The following is a 21,752-nucleotide window of genomic DNA, read 5'->3' on the forward strand; positions in this document are numbered from 1 at the left end:
TGTTGGATTCAGTCTGAATTCCAGTCCCACTCCCAGCATTCCTGCTCCTCTTTAGCTCCTCCTCTTCCTCCTGATCAAAGTTTGAAGCCCAGAGCCAAAAGTGCGTCTGCAGCTGCTTCTGCTCCAGCAGCCGCTCCCTCTGCTCCTCCTGCCTCTCCTCCTCTGGGAGCTCCTGCATCCTCCTGCGCTCCTCCCTGTCCTCCAGCATCATCAGGAGGCTTTCAAAAGGCTTTCTGGAAGGTTCCAAAGCAGAAACCTTCATCATTTGAAGATGGAGGAAGACTCCAACACTGACAGACAGACAGACAGACAGGAAGTCTCCTGGTTTTTCTGCTTCAGAAGGTTTTTGGGAAACTGCAGAGTTTTCTTTGTGGAGCTAAAGAGCTGCTGTCAGTCTGCTTTGGTCCATCAGGAATGAAGGTCAGGACTGAGAGGAACCTGAAGAAAGTGACTCTTCATCATCTGCTGCTGAAGAAGACAGAGGAAGATCCACTGTGAGAGCAGCTGCAGAAAGCTTTCTGCTGTTTTTCTCCTCTGAGAGAGTTTGGAGTTCCCAGCAGTTTGAGTGGAGCTGAAGCAGCAGAGCTGAAACAGACGTTCTTCTGCTCCCATTCAGCATGAACGGACAGATCCACTGAAGGCCGGCCTGAAGCTCTGGCTTCCAACACGTCTGCATGGATCCAAGCGTGTGCAGTGTGTGCTGACATGCTGTTCTCTGAGGAACATGTTGGTGTCTGACTGGATCTGAGGACACAAACAGCTGCTGACATCTGAGAGGATCAAGCTGCAGAGTGGCTCCTCAAAGCTCACGTCTCTGTGACAAACATGATGCTGCTTCTGTCTGTGCTCCACCACTAAAAGGACTGTCCAGAGTTGGTCCTGATCCGGTTCTAGTCTTTCTGGCTCCAACTTCTCTTTCCTGTCAGGAACCCTTCATGTTCTCTGCCTTCCTCACATTTCTGTCTTCTCTCTGGGCTTGAAGCCCAAAAGGAGCTGAAAGCTGCTGACTTCAGTCTGATCCCATGTTCTGGATCATCCGTGTTCCTGAAACACGCTGCTGGACCCGTGATCAGAGGAACCCAGGAACCGGAGAACTTCCCAGAACATGCAGACACATGTGGAACTGTTCTGATCATCTGTGTGTGTTGACAGTGAAGGAGAGCTTTGTCCTTCAAGAACTTCATCTTTGAAAAAACTTTATTGACTCTGACAGAGTTTCAGCTTGAATCCATGTGGTTTTCATTCTTCCATTGAAATCGTCTCCAGAAACTAAAGATCTGCTGAATCAATGCTCCTCTGAGAACTTTGGAGCTTTTCTCTGCATCTGTTCCACACTTGAATGTGCAGAAGATCAAAGCGCCGGACGCTCTGAGCTTCAGCGTTCCAGTCAGCAGCTGCTGAACCAAAGCCAGCAGCAGGTGAGGATCTGGGCCTCAAAGCAAACGGACAGAAAGATGAATGGAAGAAGGGATGGAGTCCCAGTGTTGAAGACATCAGCTGGAGAAGCTCTGAGGCTCTTTCAGGTGGGCGTGGCAGCGCTGCTGCTTTCCAGCAAACCAAGCAAACTGCAGCATCTGTGATCTGAGAGGCTGTTGGTGAAGAAGAGCATCATCAGCATAGAACTGTGGGCCGTTTGGGTTCAGAAGAACAGCTTCATGATGTGGAAAGAATCTGTGTCCTTCAACAGGTCCAGAAGATCCCAAACATGGAAACTGGAAGCAGTTTGGATTCCGGTTTCTTCCTGAACTTTGAGGATCCAAATGCTGAAAATGGAAGCTGACAGAAAATGCAGCAGACTTTACCAATGTGCTCAGAACACTAGAACATCCACAGAAGAAGAAAACACTGTTCTAGTGGAACATCTACAACTTCTGTCCATGATTCAGAGGAACTGCAGAAAGATGACTCCTCCCACTTTGGGTTTGGTCAAATGTAGAAAAGACAAAACAACCAAATCAAAACAATTTGGATCAATTCTGGCAGAAAATGTTCAAACTTTTCAAATTTCAGGAAAAAATCTTCAAAGAAATAAATCTATTTTAGAATCTATGAAGAACAAAGACTGGAAAACAGCACCAGACTGCTGCAGCTGCAGACCTTCATGTGACTGTGGGAGCTGCAGCAGCTGCAAACATCTGGACTTCCTGCTGCAGCTGCAGACCTTCATGTGACTGTGGGAGCTGCAGCAGCTGAGGAGCTCAGCATCTCTGCAGACTCAGACGGAGCTCAGAGCTTCTGAGTTGTGGAAGTTTAGTGGCTGAACTTCTTGTAGGTCCTGCTTGGTTCAGGTTGTTGCTGGTGGTGGAAAGAGCTCCTGCAGACCTCTTTGCTGTTGGAAGGATCTTCTGTCTGCAGACTCTCTGATGCTCCAGCAGGAGGCGCTGCAGTGTGGTCCTCCTCATGAGTCCTGAAGCTGCACCGTCAGCTGCAGAGCTTCAGAGCTGCTTCTTCTCAGACCACTTTCTTTGGCTCTGATGTTTTATTATATTGTTGTTATTATCATCATTATTATTATTTATTAATCTAAATTTGTTTTCCCCCGCCATCGTCATCATAACATGAGCGACAGACAACACTCCAGACCAGCTGGTGGCGCTAAAGCACCATGACGCTGTTAGCCAAACAAAGAAGAAGAACAGCACGAGGCGCTAGCAGTGTTAGCTTGTTGGCAGGCTAGCAGCGTTAGCTTGTTAGCAGGCTAGCAGCGTTAGCTTGTGTTGAGAGGACGGTGGTGTTTTGTTGGGACGTTTGTGAGGTTTTTGGACAGAAAGGACGATACGTGGTTCGTGTGGGAACTCTCAGCATTTTCCAAAGTGTCGTAAATGAGTGAAGAAGTGTTGAACGGAAAGACAACGTGGATTGCTGTGATTGTGAGACTAGCAGATGATCGATCGGAGCTGCAGTGAAGAGGACGGCGGTGTTTGTGGGAGTTGGAGCTGAAGATCGGAGCAGGAACCATGTCTTCCCTTCAGTCTCTGAGAGAGTTGATCAGCGAGCGACTAGCTGCTGCTGCTGAAGAAATCTGCAGACTCTGTGAAGGAACCATCGTCCAGTACGAGCAGGAGCTCTGTCGTCAGCGCAGACTGCTGGATGTCATCTGGAAACCACAGCTGCAGCTACACCACATAGGTATGTCACCTTCTTCAGAGAAACAGAGAAGCCCTTTGAGCTTCATGCTTTTCTTTTTGGGGACCGATGTCATGTCCAAAGTGTGGACAGCTCTCACATGTCAGCAGGTCAGTGTGACTCTGATCTTCATCTATCTCCACACTATCGGTAAGTTCACTTCAACAACGGTTCTATGAGCTTCAAGCTCTCCAAACAAACATGCAGTCCATCAACAGCGTGTCCTGGAAGAGTCTCTTCTGTCCCTTCCAGTTGAAAAGACATAAGACATTGTTGGTCAGTGCAGCCGACAACATTCTTTAAATCATATGATCTTAGTTAGTCCCTCCAGCTAACGACAAACAGGAAACCGTAACAGATCAAAGAGAAGACTTTTAGCAAGATGAAAAAAAGTACAATCTGTTTTGTCGTCTGTGGTTCTAAGTTTGTAGTTCAGTTCTTTTCAGCAGATTTCTCTGTCAAACCCAAAAACCATCTAAACCTCTTTGATGTCTCCATGGCCCCATTTACACTGCATGGTTCAAATGACCCAATTCAGTTTTTTTCCTCTCATGTCGCACAGATCGGATATGATCGGTGAATGTGTAAGCAGGAAAAAAGCACATGGATTCCGATTTTCTCAGACCGGATACAGGCCTCTCTCATATGTGGAAATAAATCGGATTCAAATCGGATACGTGCATTTGCCTGTGCCATGTAAGCAGACAAATCGGATATTCCCCATTAAATGCGAGTCGTACGTCAGTGACGTCAACTCAGGACACCACCAATTGAGATCACATTACTCATTAAAGTGCTTTTGTGCGCTGATTTTGCTGTCAGCGTGTTACCTTTCAGACTCAGGCTTCAGACCGTAGTCGGAAACCACTGTTATTCCCGGTCCGGTCCCGGTTGGGACGCAAACGGTAACTAATCAAGCGGGACACCGTTGCTCTGGAACAGGCTAGAAGCCGTTTATTTCTTTCCTTGTGTTGCAGAGTGGGGGTGTGTATGATGGGGACTGTTTGTGTGTGTGCGTGTGCGGAGAAGAGAGGAGAGGAGGTGTGAGCGCGGAGCGGGGGAGTGTCGGGGAACCTTAAATTAAAAATGAGGTGTCTCCCCCAAAAGTTTTGGAGTCTTTCATAACCCACTCTGGAGGCTGAGGGTTCCGAACGGGAAAGTGAACCCAGAAGGAGAATCCGCCTTTGGCCATGGAGAAAATCTCCCGAGCGTTTCTGACGACGGTTGGAAAAAGAGAATTCATCGCGCAGGAAAGGTTCAACATTTGGATCAAACACTTATTTCAAAACTGATCAAACTTTTTCCTTTCCCCTCTGGAGCGCCCAAGGCAACGCCTATCGGTTCATTGATGTTTCTTGCAGTTGAGAAAATAGATTTAAGTATTTCTATTTCATTCCAGAAACCAAGCAAACGAGCTCCGGCTGGCTGCGGTGTGAGCTATTTTTGTCCAGCTGGCCGTGGGCGAGCTCCGAAGCTCTGGCCTTGGAGCTCTTTTGTTTGTCATGAAGGCATCCGGGCATCTGGCCGGCAGACTGAGAGCGTCTGCAGTATTTGGTGTTGTACATTAGGATCGAACAGGAATAATAATATTCAGGACGTGCTGAGGTAAAAAAATACTCGTTAGCAGAGTTAGCAGTAACTTTACATATGAGGGCTACATGCTACGTATCCCATCATGCATCACTCATGTCCCAAAATGCATATCGATCAATCATCGTGTCCATTAACTGTGGTGCATTCAAATACAACAGAATAAATGTACAGTCAGGTCCATAAAATTGGGACAGCGACTCGATGTCAGCATATTTGGATTTGAAATGAAACAAACAAGATGTGTTCCTCCAGGGCTAATGTTTTTAGCACGTATTAGCCTGATGCTAACCCTTCTTGCAGCCAAGACAGGAGCACTGGCCGCACTGATTTAAAAGATTATGATCGAGCAGGCCCTTAATAATAATCATAACTAATAAAAGCACATTTAGAATATAGTCTACTGCAGCTTCCCGCTGATTTTGCTGTTCCAGGACAGCTACAGCCCCATGAACGGCTCTAGCAGATTTCACCATGCTAAACTTTGGCGTTTGCCGGTTGGACTAACAAACACTGACATCATCGCCCCGCCTCCCTCCTGTAAATGCTAACTGAAATTGTGTTTTGTAACACTATTCGCAGGGTGGATGTTAAAACGAAAATGCAATCCCCTCTTTGCATTTGTGTTTTATTTATGACAAAGATGAAGCGATTTTTAAGTAGAAAATGAAAAAGCAATTCTCTTAATTCATTATAATTTTCAAGTTAGACATTTCTAACTGAATTTTGCTACACATTTACAAGAGAACTTTTTGAAAATATAATGTCAAATACTATTTTCATTATCATTTTAATTAAGTGACAAAATGAGTGGTGTAGAAGAAGAAGCGGTTTAGTGGATTTCTTTTTCTTGTTAATTTTGAGTCAACAAATGCAGCTTCATTTTGAAAATCAAAAAGCATTTCCTGTATTGATTTTTTTAAATTATGGTACACAAATGCTTCCATATTGCCCGAAACACTTCAGAACTCATCCTTCTGCTTTTGCCAGCAGTAACATCATCATTAAATACAAGAGAACCAGTTCCATTAGCAGCCATACATGCCCACGCCATGACATTACCACCACCATGCTTCACTGATGAGATTGTATGCTTTGGATCATGAGTAGTTCCTTTCCTTCTTACTCTTCTCTTTCCATGACTCTGGTACAAGTTGATCTTGGTCTCATCTGTCCATAGAATGTTGTTTCAGAACTGTGAAGACTGTTTTAGATGTTGTTTGGCAAACTCTAGTCTGACCTTCCTGTTTTTGAGGCTCACTAAAGTTCTACATCTTGTGGTAAACCTTCTGTTTAGGGAGTTTTCTTCACCAGGAACAGAATTATTCCTTCATCCATCACAGTTGTTTTCGGTGGTCTTCCGGGTCGTTTGGCGTTGCTGAGCTCCCCTGTGCGTTCCTTCTTTTTAAGAATGTTCCAAACATTTAAAAAAAAAAAAAAAAAAAAAAGAATGTTCCAAACAGTCATTTTGGTCACACCTAATATTTTTGCTATCTCTCTCATGGTTTTCCTTTGTTTTTCAGCCTAATGATGCCTTGGTTAACTGATAGTGACAGCTCTTATTCCAAATGCTTACACCACACTTCAAAAACTCTGGACCTTTCATCTGCTCACTGTAATTGTGATAATGAGGGAATAAAACCCTCCTGGCCATGGAACAGCTGAGAAGGCAATTGGCCCATTACTTTTGGTTCCTAAACAAGTGGTAGGCAAATATGCAAGCAGTTTTAATTCCTACACCGCTCACCTGATCTGGATGTAAATACCCTCAAATTAAAACTGACAGTCTGCAGTTAACGCACATCTTGTTGGTTTCATTTCAAAGCCACTGTGGTGATTTATAGAGCCAAAATTGTTGGAATTGTTCCTGTCTCAATATTTATGGACCTGACTGTATATCAGATTATTATTTTTTTGGAATTAATTATTTCGTATATATAAGTAGTAATGTATTACTACGGAGCCTGTGATCTGAAATACTCCATTACTGACCAAAGTAACTACTGTTAGTAAGTACTGTTACTATGTAATTCATTACCCCCAACACTGTTTATTAGTTATTAGTCAAACCACGAGGAGCTGTCTAAAAGGGGTCTATGCTAAAAAGCATAGACTATATCATCACTGGACAGTAGAGCACCCCACCCCTCATCCACCGGGTTCCAAATAGGAAGTAGCTGCTGTCTCTAAGTAGCCAAACTCCATCAGACGTCTATAGATAAACATGCAGCTGTTACTCATTCTAAATAGATAGAATAACCATTCTTGCTGTGAAACATTTTTTTTAATATCTTGTTTCTAATCTTTGTTTTTTTTTCATAATATTTTTTTCTTTATTGCTAGTTATTCAAGTTATAAACTGACCAATCAGATGCCTCAGTAAAAGGTGTGGTGCCCAGTGGCCCCACCTCGAATGTTTGATTGACAGCTTCTTCTGAGCAGCTTTCAGTGATGGGATGTGGACTTTGAACTAGCTTATCATGATTGACAACTGGTTGCCCTAAAAACGTGACTCAGACCGCCTGACTAATCACTAGCCGCGGTTACATGGGCAGAATATCTTGATCGGATCAATGGTCGGGTTAAAATTCACCCGTGCACATGGGCTCAGAAAACCTTTTTCCGATTAGAACAAACGTTCCCATGGCTCACACTTTCGTTCGGAATGAATAATTTGGGCATGCGCAGTAGTGTAAAATCACCCGGATGCGGAAATAGGTCCCGTTGTAAACAAACCGCTGCCCCAGACATTTATACAGCAGCTCGGTAACATACGAGACGATCTTCCAAACGTGCTTTTATTAATGTTCTGAATATTATGAAGTGCCTGTTCGCTCATCGTTATATTCCCGTGTGCGCTCCAAAGCTTTCTCTCAGCGAAACACCGTCTATGCATGACGTAACCCAAAGCAGCAGTGACACACGATCGGAATGACCGTTTACATGCTCCACGATCGGATAAACAATCGGTATAACCCACCTAACTCGATCGGAAAGAAATGCTGATCCGAATGAGTCTGATCGGGGCAGAGTATTCCGAACGGAGCGTTTACATGACGCATTTTCTTTCCAATCAGGCGTTCATTCCGATTACTTTTGCCCATGTAAACGCGGCTACTGTTGCCTGGCTCAAATTGGCGATTGGATTTGTTGTTATTGACAACAAAGATTATATCAGAACATTATGTTGTTGGCTTCGGTATCTTTTAGAGCTGTTAAGCATTTTGGACCAATCATGTATGGAGTCCCAAACTGTTCATAATTGAATAAATAAATATGACCTCATGCAAATACACAATCACAATAAATCTATCATCAATATATCAAAAGATCGTGAAATTGTGAAAAATCTACACACTGATTTTAAATTAGCCATTATATTATTAAATATTTTTCATTTTGCTTTAGAAACCTGTGCATTATTTTAAAACACCATTTTAAAATATTAATTTTAATCATGGTGAATATTATTATAATTTTATGGCTTTTTTCAGAAAATCAGATCTCCAAATCAATATTTTCCTAAGTATCTTTGTTTTTATTTCATGTTGCTGTTTTTCAGAATGACTTATTTATTTCATAATGAGCTTTTTCAGCAGAATGTGTCTGTCAATCAAACCAGACAAGGCGGAGACACATTTGTGATTGGCTACTCCTTTACTCAGACATAAGCAGCAGCACCCTGACTACATTGATGGAAGATGCATCAGTGAACGTGACGGTGCAAAGCATGCACCTCAACACTAGGGGGGAGTATGCACCTCAACACATCCACAGTGTTACCAGATCTGGTCGATTTTGGTTCTAAATTTGCGGATGAAAATTGGCTATTGAAGGTTTTAGGTTTTTTCTCATGAAAATATAGTAGCGGACAACGTTGGGCTGAGAGGCTGTTGGAATGCCTCTAATCTTCTATGTACTGGAGATCTGTGAACGCACCAGGATATGTGTGGGAGGAGCTACCAGCTAATGTTTGTAGCCAGGTCATGGCCATGGAGCGGTGTCTGTGTTTATGTCACTTTGCATGGTAGACACGGAGAATGTTCAGAGATCAGGTTTTAATTTTGAAGAGTTCTACATGGTAATCATGTTTCCAAGTTTGAGTTCATGACATCATCCCAGCTTCAGCTCCCTTGATGACGGCCGCTTTAGCGGTTTTTCCATCTCTCTCTGGCTGAGTTTGAAAGCTTGCTGTCCCGCTTTAACCCTAGAGGGAACAATAAAATGATTTATAATTATTGTCTCCATGAAAATAAAATATATAAGGTTCAGGAGTCCCGAGCAGGCTGGCTCTGCTGGCTGTTAGCGCGCTTCCTGGGAGCCGCTACAGTGATGGCGTGTAAGGGAAACAGATGTGACGACAGACTGGATCTGTGAGCACAGACAGCGGAGCTGTGTTAGCTACAGAGTAGAGATGAGCTCTGAGAGAATAGCATGAGGATTTTCAGATAAAAACTGCATTTTCCAATGCAAAAAAAAAAAAAATTTTGCATTTTCATTTATAGGGGTGTCACGATTTTCCAAATCCTCGATTCGATTGCATTTTCGGTTCTAATGTCACTGTTCGATTCGATTCTCGATTTTTACATTTATTCTTTTTAAAGCCCAGATTGTCATTTTTTAAACTAGACTTTAATGCAATATAATATCTGACCTTTGTTTGCAATGTACTATACTAGATTGTCAAATTTAAAACTTTTATTAACAACATAATGTAACAATAACCTATATCTTTAGTCAATTGAAAACTTAAATTAAACTGCCATCCAGTTTCTCTTTTGTAAGTGCAGTCTTCTTCACAAAAGATGACATTCAAGTTCACAACAAATTAAACAAAAACAATAAAACAGACATGTCCATAGTCTCTGAACAATTAAGTGTCTTAAACTATTTCTGAACAGATTAACATAAACCACACTGATAACTACTTTATCCCCTGAGAATGATGAGTGTATTTTTTCATTCTTTCATCCTCTTCCTAAAGATGGATATGTTATTTAGAGCTTCTCTTTGAGTTGTCAAAAACATTAACATTTTTTATAATAGAACAACACAAGACAACTGTAACAGTTTTGCAGTTTTAAGTTCTTCTTAAAGAAGAATATGGAAAGAGACCTTCAATAACTTTCTCTTTTACATTATTGCGCATGGAGGGAATCACCGTAGCTGTGAGATGCGTTCTACTTGGGTATTCGTAGCGTGGCTCTAGCACGCTAATTAAATGCCTAAAACCCGAGTTTTCCACCACTGAATAAGGTTGCATGTCCGTGGCTATGAATACTCCTACCGCACGCGTAATTGCATTTGCACGAGTTGAGTTGCTTGGAAGTTTAATTCCAAACGAAGACAGAAGAGTAGTTTGTGTAGTTGTTGGTTTAACACAGTGCTTCTCAATTATTTTTTGCCAGGCCCCCCCTAGGAAAAAGAAAATATTTCGCGTCCCCCCCCCTCACACACACACACAGACACACACACAACCGCGAAGACAATGTTAGGTTAGTATATTATATTATTAGGTTAGTATCTATAAACATTGTGAAAGTATACCTAAAATTGTATCTTTAAACAATAAAAAAAGAAAAAAAGCAATATAAATCCACTTTCAACAAAAATTAAATTTCTTTTGCCACACAGAAACCCTGTTATAGTCTAAAATAGAAGAAAAGCTTAAAATAAATATATCTGTTAGTCCTTATTTAAACTAGAAACATTTTGACCAACTGAACCATTTGATGCAGAGAAATATAATTCAATCAATAAATAATATTAAATGTAAATTGATCTGAAACATTAACACAGCAGCACCAATACGTTGAACGTTTTTAGTCTGAAGAAACAGGTAAAAAAACATTGTGCTGATTCTAAATTATTGTTTATTTCTGATCTCATAAAGGGAGCCGGTTTAGCTCGTGCTGGTTTGCGGCGCCTTCCATCCGTGGAACCAGGGTTCGACTCCAGGCTGTTCCCTGTTCCCTTCTCTACTTCTGTGCTGGTCCCAATCCCGGTTGCTTTGAGAGGGTTGCGTCAGGAAGGGCATCCGGCGTAAAACATTGCCAAGTTTACCATGCGACTCGTTCGCTGTGGCGACCCCTGATAGGAAAAGCCGAAAGGGAAAACAAAACATTTCTGATCTCATAAAGTGCAGCTGTTTTCCTGCATTACCTTCTGTCTTTATGTCAAATACGGACACCAACTAAACAACAGGCAGACAAAGAAAATATTGATGGAAAATAAAGACGTCAACAAAATGTCTACAATAGTTCAGGTCTCCAGACTAACTTTTTTCACTAGGAGCACTGTGGCCCCCAACTGAAAATTTTAGGGGCACAACCAGAAAATTTAGGGGCGCATACCGTAAATCAACATTCTAACCAAATCTACTAATTTCCACTGTATTACTGATAAATACTTTAATACTAGATGCAGCAATTACAATGTGCTGTTCCAAATTCAGTGTCACATTTTATTCTGCACTTTTGAAGATGCAACAAGAAGGTAAACTGACAAAAGCATCGCTGTCATGACAGTACAAATAGTAAACAAAATACCATACATTCAGAAGTTTTTAGTAACAAAGTGATTACCGTAGTAACCTGTCGGTCATTTCACAGGTACAAACAAGAGAGTGCAGGCCCAAGTCAACCAGGAGAGCAACCCCCCGCCACGCATCTAGGACCCAACGCAGAGCCCCGCCAATCATCACCCCAAGAGTTCTGGGCATCCCCCCACTTGAGCCCCAGGTACGAGCCAGGATCCCCCAAGGGAGACCCGCCCCACGCTCCATGCAGCCACCCACCCAGCCCACGGTTGGTCCATGAAGGAACAAGGCAAGGGGCCAGCCGCCCCCGCCCAGGAGGAAGACATCCAGGAGAAGAGCGGGTCCACACAAGGGGTTTTGTTAACATGGCCCAAGCAGGCTCGTCCACAGTTGGAAATTTGGCGAGGCCAAATGCTCGTGGGCAAGGACCTAAACCCACAACACAGGGACACAGACACCTCCAGCTCAGGTGTGATCCCCGGCTCTTGGTCTTTCCAGAAAGCTTAGGGATCCCTCTCCCTGCATGGAGAGAGGACCGCCGGGCCCAGGAAGCCAGTACCCAGGGAACACGGCCGCCGTCGCCAAGGGCCCAGTACCCCCTACCAGGGATGGGGTAGGGGACAGATGGTCCGAAGGTCCCACCTTCCTTGTGAAACCATTTCAAACCAAACCAAATGCGTGTGTGTGTTTTTGTGAGGGCGTGTGCATGTGTTTATGTTGGAATGTATATTTGGAGGAGTATATTTGGGGGTGTATATATGTGGGTGAAATTAAAATTGGCGGGTAGGGCACTGAGGGGACATCTACTGATTACTCACAGTGATGTCCCATCACTCTGCCCATCAAGGGCCCTAAATTTCCACAGTGCAGTTAAAATTGGCAGGTAGGGCGCTAAAAGACATCTGCTGCTTGCTGGCAGTGATGTCCAAGCACCCCCCTTATTAAGGGCCCTACATGTCTATGGTGCAAATAAAACCGAGAGGGGGGGGGGGGGGGGGTCTATTACATACGGCAACCACTGGATGGGACCACTGCCAAGTAGCTCCCCACCCCTGGGAGAACTCTGGTCAGGCCTCGACGGGACCGAGGCAGCCACAAACAGCCGGGGTGACCGCCAATTGCGTCATTGGAGACCCCGACTCGTCAAACTTCCAAGGTCCTGTACCGATAGTGGCCTCCCCCTCCTCCAGACAGCCCCCCCACAGGACAGGGCCAACAAATCCCACCCCCCCCCTTTCCCCAAGGGAAGGAGTGATCCCAGCCCCAGGTGCGGATGGGCAGCCCATCTAGTGCCGCTGGAATGAACATTTCATATTTTACATTCTAAAATTTGAACTATAAGGTTCTTGACTGAGCAGTTTTCGACTTTTATTGGTGTGTGCCAATACACAAACTCATTTAAAAGTATAAAAAGAGCTTTTTCTTGTGTTTGTATTCCTGCAGCACTCCCCCAGCACTGGATGACTGAAGAGGAAGATCAATGCAACCAGCAGAGGAACTTTAGAGTGGAACAGGAAGAACCGGAACGTCCACAGACTAAAGAGGAACCAGGGGAAGTCTTCATCAGTCAGGATGAAGATCAGATTGATCTGAAGCAGGAGACTGATACCTTGATGGAGATTCCTACTTATGAGGAAGATGAGAACAGTGAAGCAGATCTAAACAATCAGCAGAGCTTTAATGTAACTGATAGTCAGGATGAAGAAGGAAACCAACATGAACAATCAACATCAACTACAGATAAAGAGACAGACCCAAAGAACAGAGATCAGAGGAAGAGAAGAGACAGAAGTCATGTCCTAAATGGGTCTGATGAAAGATATTGTGAATCTAAAAAATGTGGTAAAAAGTTTAGTGGGCGGCCTCAGTTGAAATTTCACATGAGAACTCAAACAGGAAAGAAAACATTTTCTTGTAAAAACTGTGAAAAAAGTTTTAGTTATGAATCTAATCTAAAAAAACACAGGACAACTCATACAGGCGAAAAGCCTTTTTCTTGTAAAGAATGTAAAAAAAGTTTTAAACAAAAATCAAAACTCAAAAGACACATGAGAACTCACACAGTAGAAAAGCCTTTCACTTGTAAAGAATGTAAAAAAAGTTTTAGTCAAATATATCATCTCAAAACACACATGAGAACTCACACAGGAGAAAAGCCTTTTACTTGTAAAGAATGTGATACAAGTTTTAGTGAAAAATCAAATTTCAAAAGACACATGAGAACTCATACAGGAGAAAAGCCTTTTTCTTGTAAAGAATGTGATACAAGTTTTAATCAAATATCTCATCTCAAAACACACATGAGAACTCACACAGGAGAAAAGCCTTTTACTTGTAAAGAATGTGATACAAGTTTTAATCAAATGTCTCATCTCAAAACACACATGAGAACTCACACAGGAGAAAAGCCTTTTTCTTGTAAAGAATGTGATACAAGTTTTAGTCACAGATCTAGTGTCAAAAATCACATGAGAATTCACACAGGAGAAAAGCCTTTTTCTTGTAAAGAATGTGATACAAGTTTTAGTCACAGATCTAGTCTCAAAAAACATATGATAATTCACACAGGAGAAAAGCCTTTTTCTTGTAAAGAATGTGATAAAAGTTTTAGTGAAAAATCAAAACTCAAAAGACACATGAGAACTCACACAGGAGAAAAGCCTTTTACTTGTAAAGAATGTGATACAAGTTTTAGTCACAGATCTAGTCTCAAAAGACACGAGAACTCACACAGGAGAAAAGCCTTTCCCATGCAATAAATGTGATGCCAGTTTTAGTCGAATATCTATTCTAAAAACACACATGAAAACTCATTCAGGTGAGAGATGGTTTTTATGGCTGATAAATGGCTCAGTCATAAATGTAATTTAGTAAAATACATTAGAACACACACAGGTGAGAAGCTTTTCTTTTGAAACGAAAACTTTTTTTAATAAAGGATTTAGAGAAAAATATCAACTTCGAAAACAGAAAAACTTAGAGCAGAAAACTTGTACAGTATATGGGAAAATATTGTGTAAATGCCATTTGGTCGTTTTTTTTTTTTCGTTTTTAAAAGAAAGAACTTTATTTTTTTATATACAAAAAGGAAAATGTTGGAAGCCTTAGTTTAATTTAGTGAATTTATTGTATAGGTTTAAATAAAACAATATTCTTTGTCCAGGAAAAAAAGAACATTCTAACAAATGTTTATGTCAAAAACATTTAGTGATCATGTTTAACCCTTGTGCTATCCTAGGCACTTTACCATTGGGAGTTGGGTCATCTAGACCCACTAGACAGTGCTCTGAACCATTTTTTTTTTCAATGATTTGTGATCTTCACTGGTGTCCATGGATTACATGAAAATGTTCCACCTTTATCCACCTTTGTCATGGTAGGGAGAACACGTCAATGTAAGGGTGGGGGGCATCTAAGATAGCACAAGGGTTACAAAGTGTGTTGTGTCCTTCCTGCCAGCGACTGCTTTGGTATTGGAGGGGTAAATTATCTCAGTCAGACAGGTGGACTGATTGTATTTTGCACCATCCCACATTGCCAAAATTGCCTAAATCTTTTTCAATGACTACCCCCAATCTGGTGGCCTCAATGATACAGAGCATTGATGTAGTAATTCAGTTCAAAGGAGGCATTAACTACATTTTGTCCTGCCATTGTTTTTTTATTATTTTAGACAAAACTTGTTTAGTTGACCATTGTTGTAGTTTCTGCTAAGTTAATGTTTATGTTGTCAAAGTGTGTACATTATTATGAGAAATGTTTTGTAAATATCTTTGATTTTTTTGTCATAATTTCATTGTTGTTTTAGACTAAAAGAAGGGACTTCAGTTTTTAATTTGTCAAGGCATGTGAGCTAGTAACCATTGAGTGAAAAAATATTTTCTTTTAAATCCACAAACTAATGGAGTCACCATGAATCAGCAAAATTCTGCAGCTCAGAAAAGTGGCTTCAATATGCAATGATTTAAAACAAAGTGTTGCAGAACTTTTAGGATGGAAAAACTGTGGAGAATATTTTCATATGAATCATCTTCTAAGCTGTTTGTTCCCTTTTGGGGTCATGAAGGCAGGGGACATCCTGCATCCAGTCTGTCACAGGGCCCATGCACTCTCACATTCACATCTAGGGACAATTTAGACCAACCAATCGATCTATGAAGCATGTTTTGGGATGGAAGCTGGAGTCCCCAGAGGAAACTCAGACATGCACAGGGAGAACATGCAAACTCTACTGTTTTCAGATCCTCCAACCAGGACTTGAACCGAGGGCCTTCTTGCTTTGAGACAAGAGCGCTAACCACTGCACCACTGTGCAACGTGACAACAATTATGTATATGTTTTTTGTTATGATACTGCTGAATGTAACCAGAATGTTGATGGAAACTTGTTTAAAGTAACAAACCCCATTTCTTTCTTTCTATATAAATATTTGTGTTTGTATCACTTTTGTTGATTTTGATCTTCGGTTCTAAATGATGCTGATTTAATTCATGTAATTTAAACTTTTTTAAACATCCTGTAAAAATACACACCTATAGTAACTGTACAAACATATTCTATTAAAAATCAAGAATCGTGGTCCGATCTGTGAGCCGTTGAGCTTGATTCATGAATTGAATCGGATCACCACCTAAGGAACGATCCACAGTCTTAGTAGAACCGCATCCCTACCTTAGTGAGGAAAGGATTTTCCTAAAAATGTTTGAAGGAAGAAGCGGATAAAGAACCAGACTGGTGTTTGTGTCTGGTGTTCTTGTGATTCATGTTTTCTAGTAGACATTAGAACTGTTCCTCTGTTCTTTTTGGTTCTCAGTGTTCTGTTCTAATCTTTACTGTGAATAATAAAGTGGACGTGAACATCAGTCACAAGTGTGGAGTCTTTCCTACCGTCTGGGTTTCTGCTGTTTGTTGGTTCTCTGCTTGTTTCCAAAGCTGGACTCTGTTCCAAAAAGCAGAGCATGTGACGTTACCGGGATAAGTTTAAGGGTAAATTAATTGATGTTCTACACTTTTGGTTCCAAATTTGCATGGAACTTTAAATATGAAGGACTGCATTCACTGTGAAACATGTATTTATTCAAAGACGTGAGCATAAAATGACTTTTAAGGAGAATGTTTAAACTTTTAGACTAGATGGAGACTGAAGCATTTTTCTTTTTTAAAATCTGTGAAAAATATCACATTTATCTAAAAATCAGAATCACACTCCAGAACAACTGTTTGTCCTGTTTTTATTGGACTAATGTTCACCATCTGCTGAGCAGAAATATCTAATGTTGAGCTGAACTGTTTACTTTTTTTCACTTGTGTGTTCATAAAACAATTTGTGTGCAGTAAAGACAGCCGTTATGAAGCCTTATGTTTCTTATAACAGGTTTAATAGTATAGAATATAACCAGTATGTTTGTGACTGAAAGATAGAATGATGAGAGAATCTCCTCTCTGCTGTTTGGACACTTTGACCAGCAGAGGGCAGCAGAACTTTCAGCAACTCTGGATCTGATCCCACAAAAACAATCCATGGATGATCAGATTTCAGAAGATTTGAAGGATCAAAGACAAAGATGTTCTGAAGAGAAGATGTGAGAAGAAAGTCCAGAATGAATCCACTCTGACTTCTCCTCATGTCTCTGAAGCTTGTGTCTTCATGTCTTCACCTCAGAGTTTCTTCTGGATTCCATGTGGATCAATAATATTGATCATGTTCTGTTGTCATTTTCCATCAGAACTTCAGGCTTTTCTCTGCTGATGATCTCTGAGCTGAACTTCTTGGAGGAATTCCTGAATCTGGGATTTGGAGCAAACAGTCAGAACAAAGGAGGTTTCCATTTCTTCTAAGCTCTGCCAGAAGAAAAGAGCTGAAGCTTGAAGCTGAAGCAGCATTTGCTCAGAGAATCTGTCCTCCAGACCAACAAGTCCCACCACAGCCTTGAAGACGTTTCCAGAAGCAGCAGCAGACTGTGTTCCCATGACGATGCTGAAGTCAGCTGCTGCTCTGCAGGAGAAAGTCTGCAGCTCCTCAGTCAGGAAGCTCTTTCAAGCTCGTGCACATCTGTCAGTGCAGCAGCAGAAAGCCTGTTTCCCTGCAGGAAGTCTGAGACTTTTCAAAGTAAGAGCCTCATGTTGGCAGAGATGGGTTGGATTCTTTGATGCTCCAGTGTCTTTTGGATTCAGGATGAGTTCATGCAGATCTAGAAATCCCAGCATGATGATCATCCTTGAGGAATTTCAAAATAAAAGACTTACAAACACCACAATCACTGCTGGATGATAAATACATTTACTCTTTATTTTCTGTTAATAAATAATATTTATCAATAAATCCTTGATTGTAAATGATGGATCTAATGTTGAAAAGAAGTCAAAGTGCTGACTCAGCACAGATCAAAGGAGACACAGATGATTTCCTGGAATGAAGAAAACATCAAACATCATGATGTGATCTGGAACTGAGCTGTTCTTCAGAAGATCCTCCCAAACATGGAAACTGTTGCTGCAACACGTGAAGGTTTGGTTCTGTTGCTAGTGAGATCTGATGGATCAGAACCAGACTTCTGTCAGCTGGAACTGGGGCTTCTTCCAGACCATGACATGTTGTTCAATAAAGTTCATTCCAAAGCGTGACTGATTCATGAAGTGGTTCCTTGAGCCGTGAGTTTTGCCAGCAGCAGGAATCCCTGAGAGTTAGGAGACAGTTTGTGGAGAGAGTTTGTAGATTTAGGAGAAACCAACGTTTGAAATGAAACCAAAGTGTCCTAAACCAAAATCACTGAGCACATCTCAATGTTCCACAAACAGTCATTTTCCACAGTGGACCGTCACCACACACTTTACAAGACAGTTTTTCACAACTTTATGACAACAAATCCTGAAATTGTTCCATTCAGGGAAACATTGACTAATATTTGTATTGATGCTGTTTTCCATCTGTGTTTTCAAACCTGCATCAAGAATTAGCTCATGTTTATTGATTCACTTTCTTTGGAAGTTTGGCTTCTCTGATTAACCACCAGAGGGCGACAGAGAACTGTTGATATTATTAACACAACAGTCAAAGAAATCAACATTTAGCACAAAGTCAACAAACTTAGGTCACGTGCTAACGTTCTGATTCTGTTGGAAAAGCCTTTTGTTTTGATTTCTTCAGAATTTTGGCTCAAAAAGACCAATGACAAATGAAACTCCAAAAAACTTTCTTCATAATGAGGAAATGAAATGTTATTTTTATTGAATTATCAAATGGAGACTCAGCTTCAGGTGATAAAAAAGGTTGGTGCTATTTCCAGTTTTAGAAAGAACATGCCTTCTGCTCAGTTTGCAGTGAACGTTACTCATTTTTGTCAGTTTTTAATTAACTCAAAAAACTCAAAACAGGAGACAACATTTAATTTTTGACAACAAAGTTTTTAAATTAAAACACTATATTACACAGAAATACTTTAGATGATTTACTTTTTGAACTTTTCTGTGATTTGTTAATGAAAATAGCATCACATCACCGTCACTGCCTGGACCTCTTTCTGGGTCCTAGTGCCCTAAAGGTTACAGCTCCTGGTTCCACAAGAAAAAAGTCCATTCTAGAGGCCCCTCTGACGTCATCATCATCAAAGACAGCGTTACCTAGCAACCATACCAAGACCATAGCAGCTATAGAGGGAAACACAACAAACCATCAACGGCGGTTAAAGCAGTCAGACGTTTGTTCTGCAGCTCAGCAAAAATCTCTGCTTTAGGTTTTGGGGAGAAAAACAAAGGAAAACACACGGAGAAGGATTCTGCAAAGGAAATCCCAAGTTCTATTGGTAAGTCAGCGTCCTGGAAACATGCTTTGTTGGTTCTGAAGTGGCATGAATGCAGACTTAGATTGGTTTGTTTCCTTGGATTCTTCAGATTGATTCAAGCTGTAAATGTTGTCAGCATAAAGCAAGTTTGGACTAAACTAAAGCAGAAAGTGGCTTTGAAGATGGTCAGGAGAAATGAGGGCTTTTTTCAGGAATTCTGGGAAGAGGAGGACTTCTCCAAACAACCAGAATCTAGGAGGAGGTTTTTTTCAGCATTGAGATCAGGATTTAGCATGAGCTTCAATCCCATTTTTGTTCAATCCAAATGTTTACCGTCATATTCAGGAGTTCAACTCTGAAAGACACCATGACATCATAGACATTAAAGACCCTGTTACCTAGCAACCAAACACAACAAACTGTAGACTATTCAAACTGGACATTTTGGGGCAACAATTCTTTTTTAACTCAAGTTTGGTTGAAAAATCAAAATGTACGAAAAAAAATACATTTTTTTAAATGGCGGATATGATTTTATTCTGAAATTTCCACTGGGCTAAAATATCAATAATCACGTCTCCATTCAGGTTTCATGAGATCGATAAAAGATTCTCCCACAGCTTCTCTCCTGCTCTGTCTGCGATATATCAGCTGTTAACCTTACGTTTCTGTGTTTCTGTGTCAGTTCCCAGCCAAGCGAGACTCAAAAGGTTCGGTTCGTTCGTGAGCGCAGGCTCAGGAGTTCTGGCTCTGATCTTCCTCCTGACCAGTTTTGTACCACCGGCTCTGGCTGTGCGCTCTTCTTGTGTGCGCATGTCAGACTGAATCAGGCCGAATTGTTGGAAACAGTTTGAACCTGGAAAGTCACGTGCACGTCATGGTCACATGTGCGAACCGTGCGAGCTCTGTTTCATTTAGTGCACTTGGACTCAGGCATGACTGACGGCAGGCTCGCGCGTGCACACAACCCACGTGACTGGGATGGTTCTATGAATGATGCAATGGTTCGGAAATGATGTCAAAAATCATCACCCTTCCACATTTGGATTACCGCACACTATCCATGACCTGTTATGACGTCTTTCTGCATCACTTTTATGCATAAATACGTGTTATGATGTCATTCAGCATCACTTTTATGCATAAATACGTGTTATGACATCATTCCGCATCACTTTTATGCATAAATACATGTTATGACGTAATTCCGCATCACTTTTATGCATAAATACATGTTATGATGTCATTCAGCATCACTTTTATGCATAAATACGTGTTATGACATCATTCCGCATCACTTTTATGCATAAATACATGTTATGACGTAATTCCGCATCACTTTTATGCATAAATACATGTTATGACGTCATTCCGCATCACTTTTATGCATAAATACGTGTTATGACGTCATTCTGCATCACTTTTATGCATAAATACATGTTATGACGTCATTCTGCATCACTTTTATGCATAAATACATGTTAGGATGTCATTCCGCATCACTTTTATGCATAAATACATGTTATGACGTCATTCCGCAAAACTTTTATGTTTAAATACATGTTATGACGTCATTCTGCATCACTTTTTATGCATAAATACATATTATGACTAATCAAATTATGAATGAAATTATTGATTATGACTAATCAAAGTTCTGGATCCCGATGAGAACCACTTGATAAAGATGTATGAGTGTTTCTCATTTCAAAATATGATTTCCTTGGTGTTTGAGATCCTGGAAGAAAGCTTAAAGATTTCTTGAACAAAAATAAATGCAAAGCGACACCCCTGACTTATGTCAGAGCTATTGCTCAGCAGATGTTTCAGGCTCTCAAAGCACTCAAAAGTATCGGTGTGGTTCACTGCGACATAAAATTGGACAACATTATGTTTGCGGACAAACAATCCTTGAAATTCAAACTCCTAGACTTTGGTCTGGCTGTAGAGACAAAGGAACTTTCAACCGTTATCGTAATCCAAACAATTCCATTCAGAGCACCTGAAGTTATCCTGGGTCTTCCTTTGGATGAAAGCGTTGACATGTGGGCACTTGGCATGGTGTTGGCTTGTGTTTACAAATGAAATTATCTCTTTCAAGAACCGAATACGAAACAAAACGAGCTATGGTGCAGATATTTGGTTTACCAGAAGCAGACGTTCTCCATAGGGCAGAGTACAAAGCAGACTTTTTCACAAAGGACAACGGTCACTGGAGACTATGCACACCAGAAGAATACACTGAATTAACTGGGGGGAAAGTGAGAAACAAGGATCCTGTGATAGATTTTGATGCTATGATTGATCAACATCGGGATATGTATGAAATGCACGATGATGACGACCACAAAGCCTTCCTAGACCTTCTCAAGCGCATTCTGGAAGTTAATCCTCAGCGAAGAATCACGTCGAGTCAAGCCCTCGAACACGACTTCTTCACCATGAAGGACCTTGCAGGTAAAAGTAAGGCTGCGTGTGCTGCTGGACGTGAAGTCGTCATGGGAACGACCCCGTCATCAGAAGGACAAGTAAATCCCTCAGCATCCATGAAGCACCTATCAGAAAAAAGGTGCCATCAGGATGAAGATGTCGTGGGAGACAGGCAGCTCGGACGAAAGAGGAAAAAAACCTCTCCAGTGATGAAAAAGCGTCTTGAAAAGTCTAGTGACCACACGTGTTTAGGCGTGTTCTGAAGTTCTTTGGTGAGCTTCTGCGT

The 21,752-nt window shown here is 41.3% G+C and overlaps 1 long non-coding RNA gene across 1 annotated transcript; it reads left to right on the forward strand.

The window, feature by feature from the left end:
- Nucleotides 1-789: 789 nt before the first annotated feature.
- Nucleotides 790-17,879, forward strand: LOC144988254 (uncharacterized). Its single transcript, XR_013652105.1, has 3 exons — nt 790-3,129; nt 11,328-11,456; nt 12,698-17,879. It is a non-coding gene; the product is annotated as an uncharacterized LOC144988254 (long non-coding RNA).
- Nucleotides 17,880-21,752: the final 3,873 nt, after the last annotated feature.

Source organism: Oryzias latipes, chromosome 2 (genome assembly GCF_053564925.1).
Source record: "Oryzias latipes strain Hd-rR chromosome 2, Olatipes_Hd-rR_3.1".
In the NCBI taxonomy this organism is placed as follows: domain Eukaryota; kingdom Metazoa; phylum Chordata; class Actinopteri; order Beloniformes; family Adrianichthyidae; genus Oryzias; species Oryzias latipes.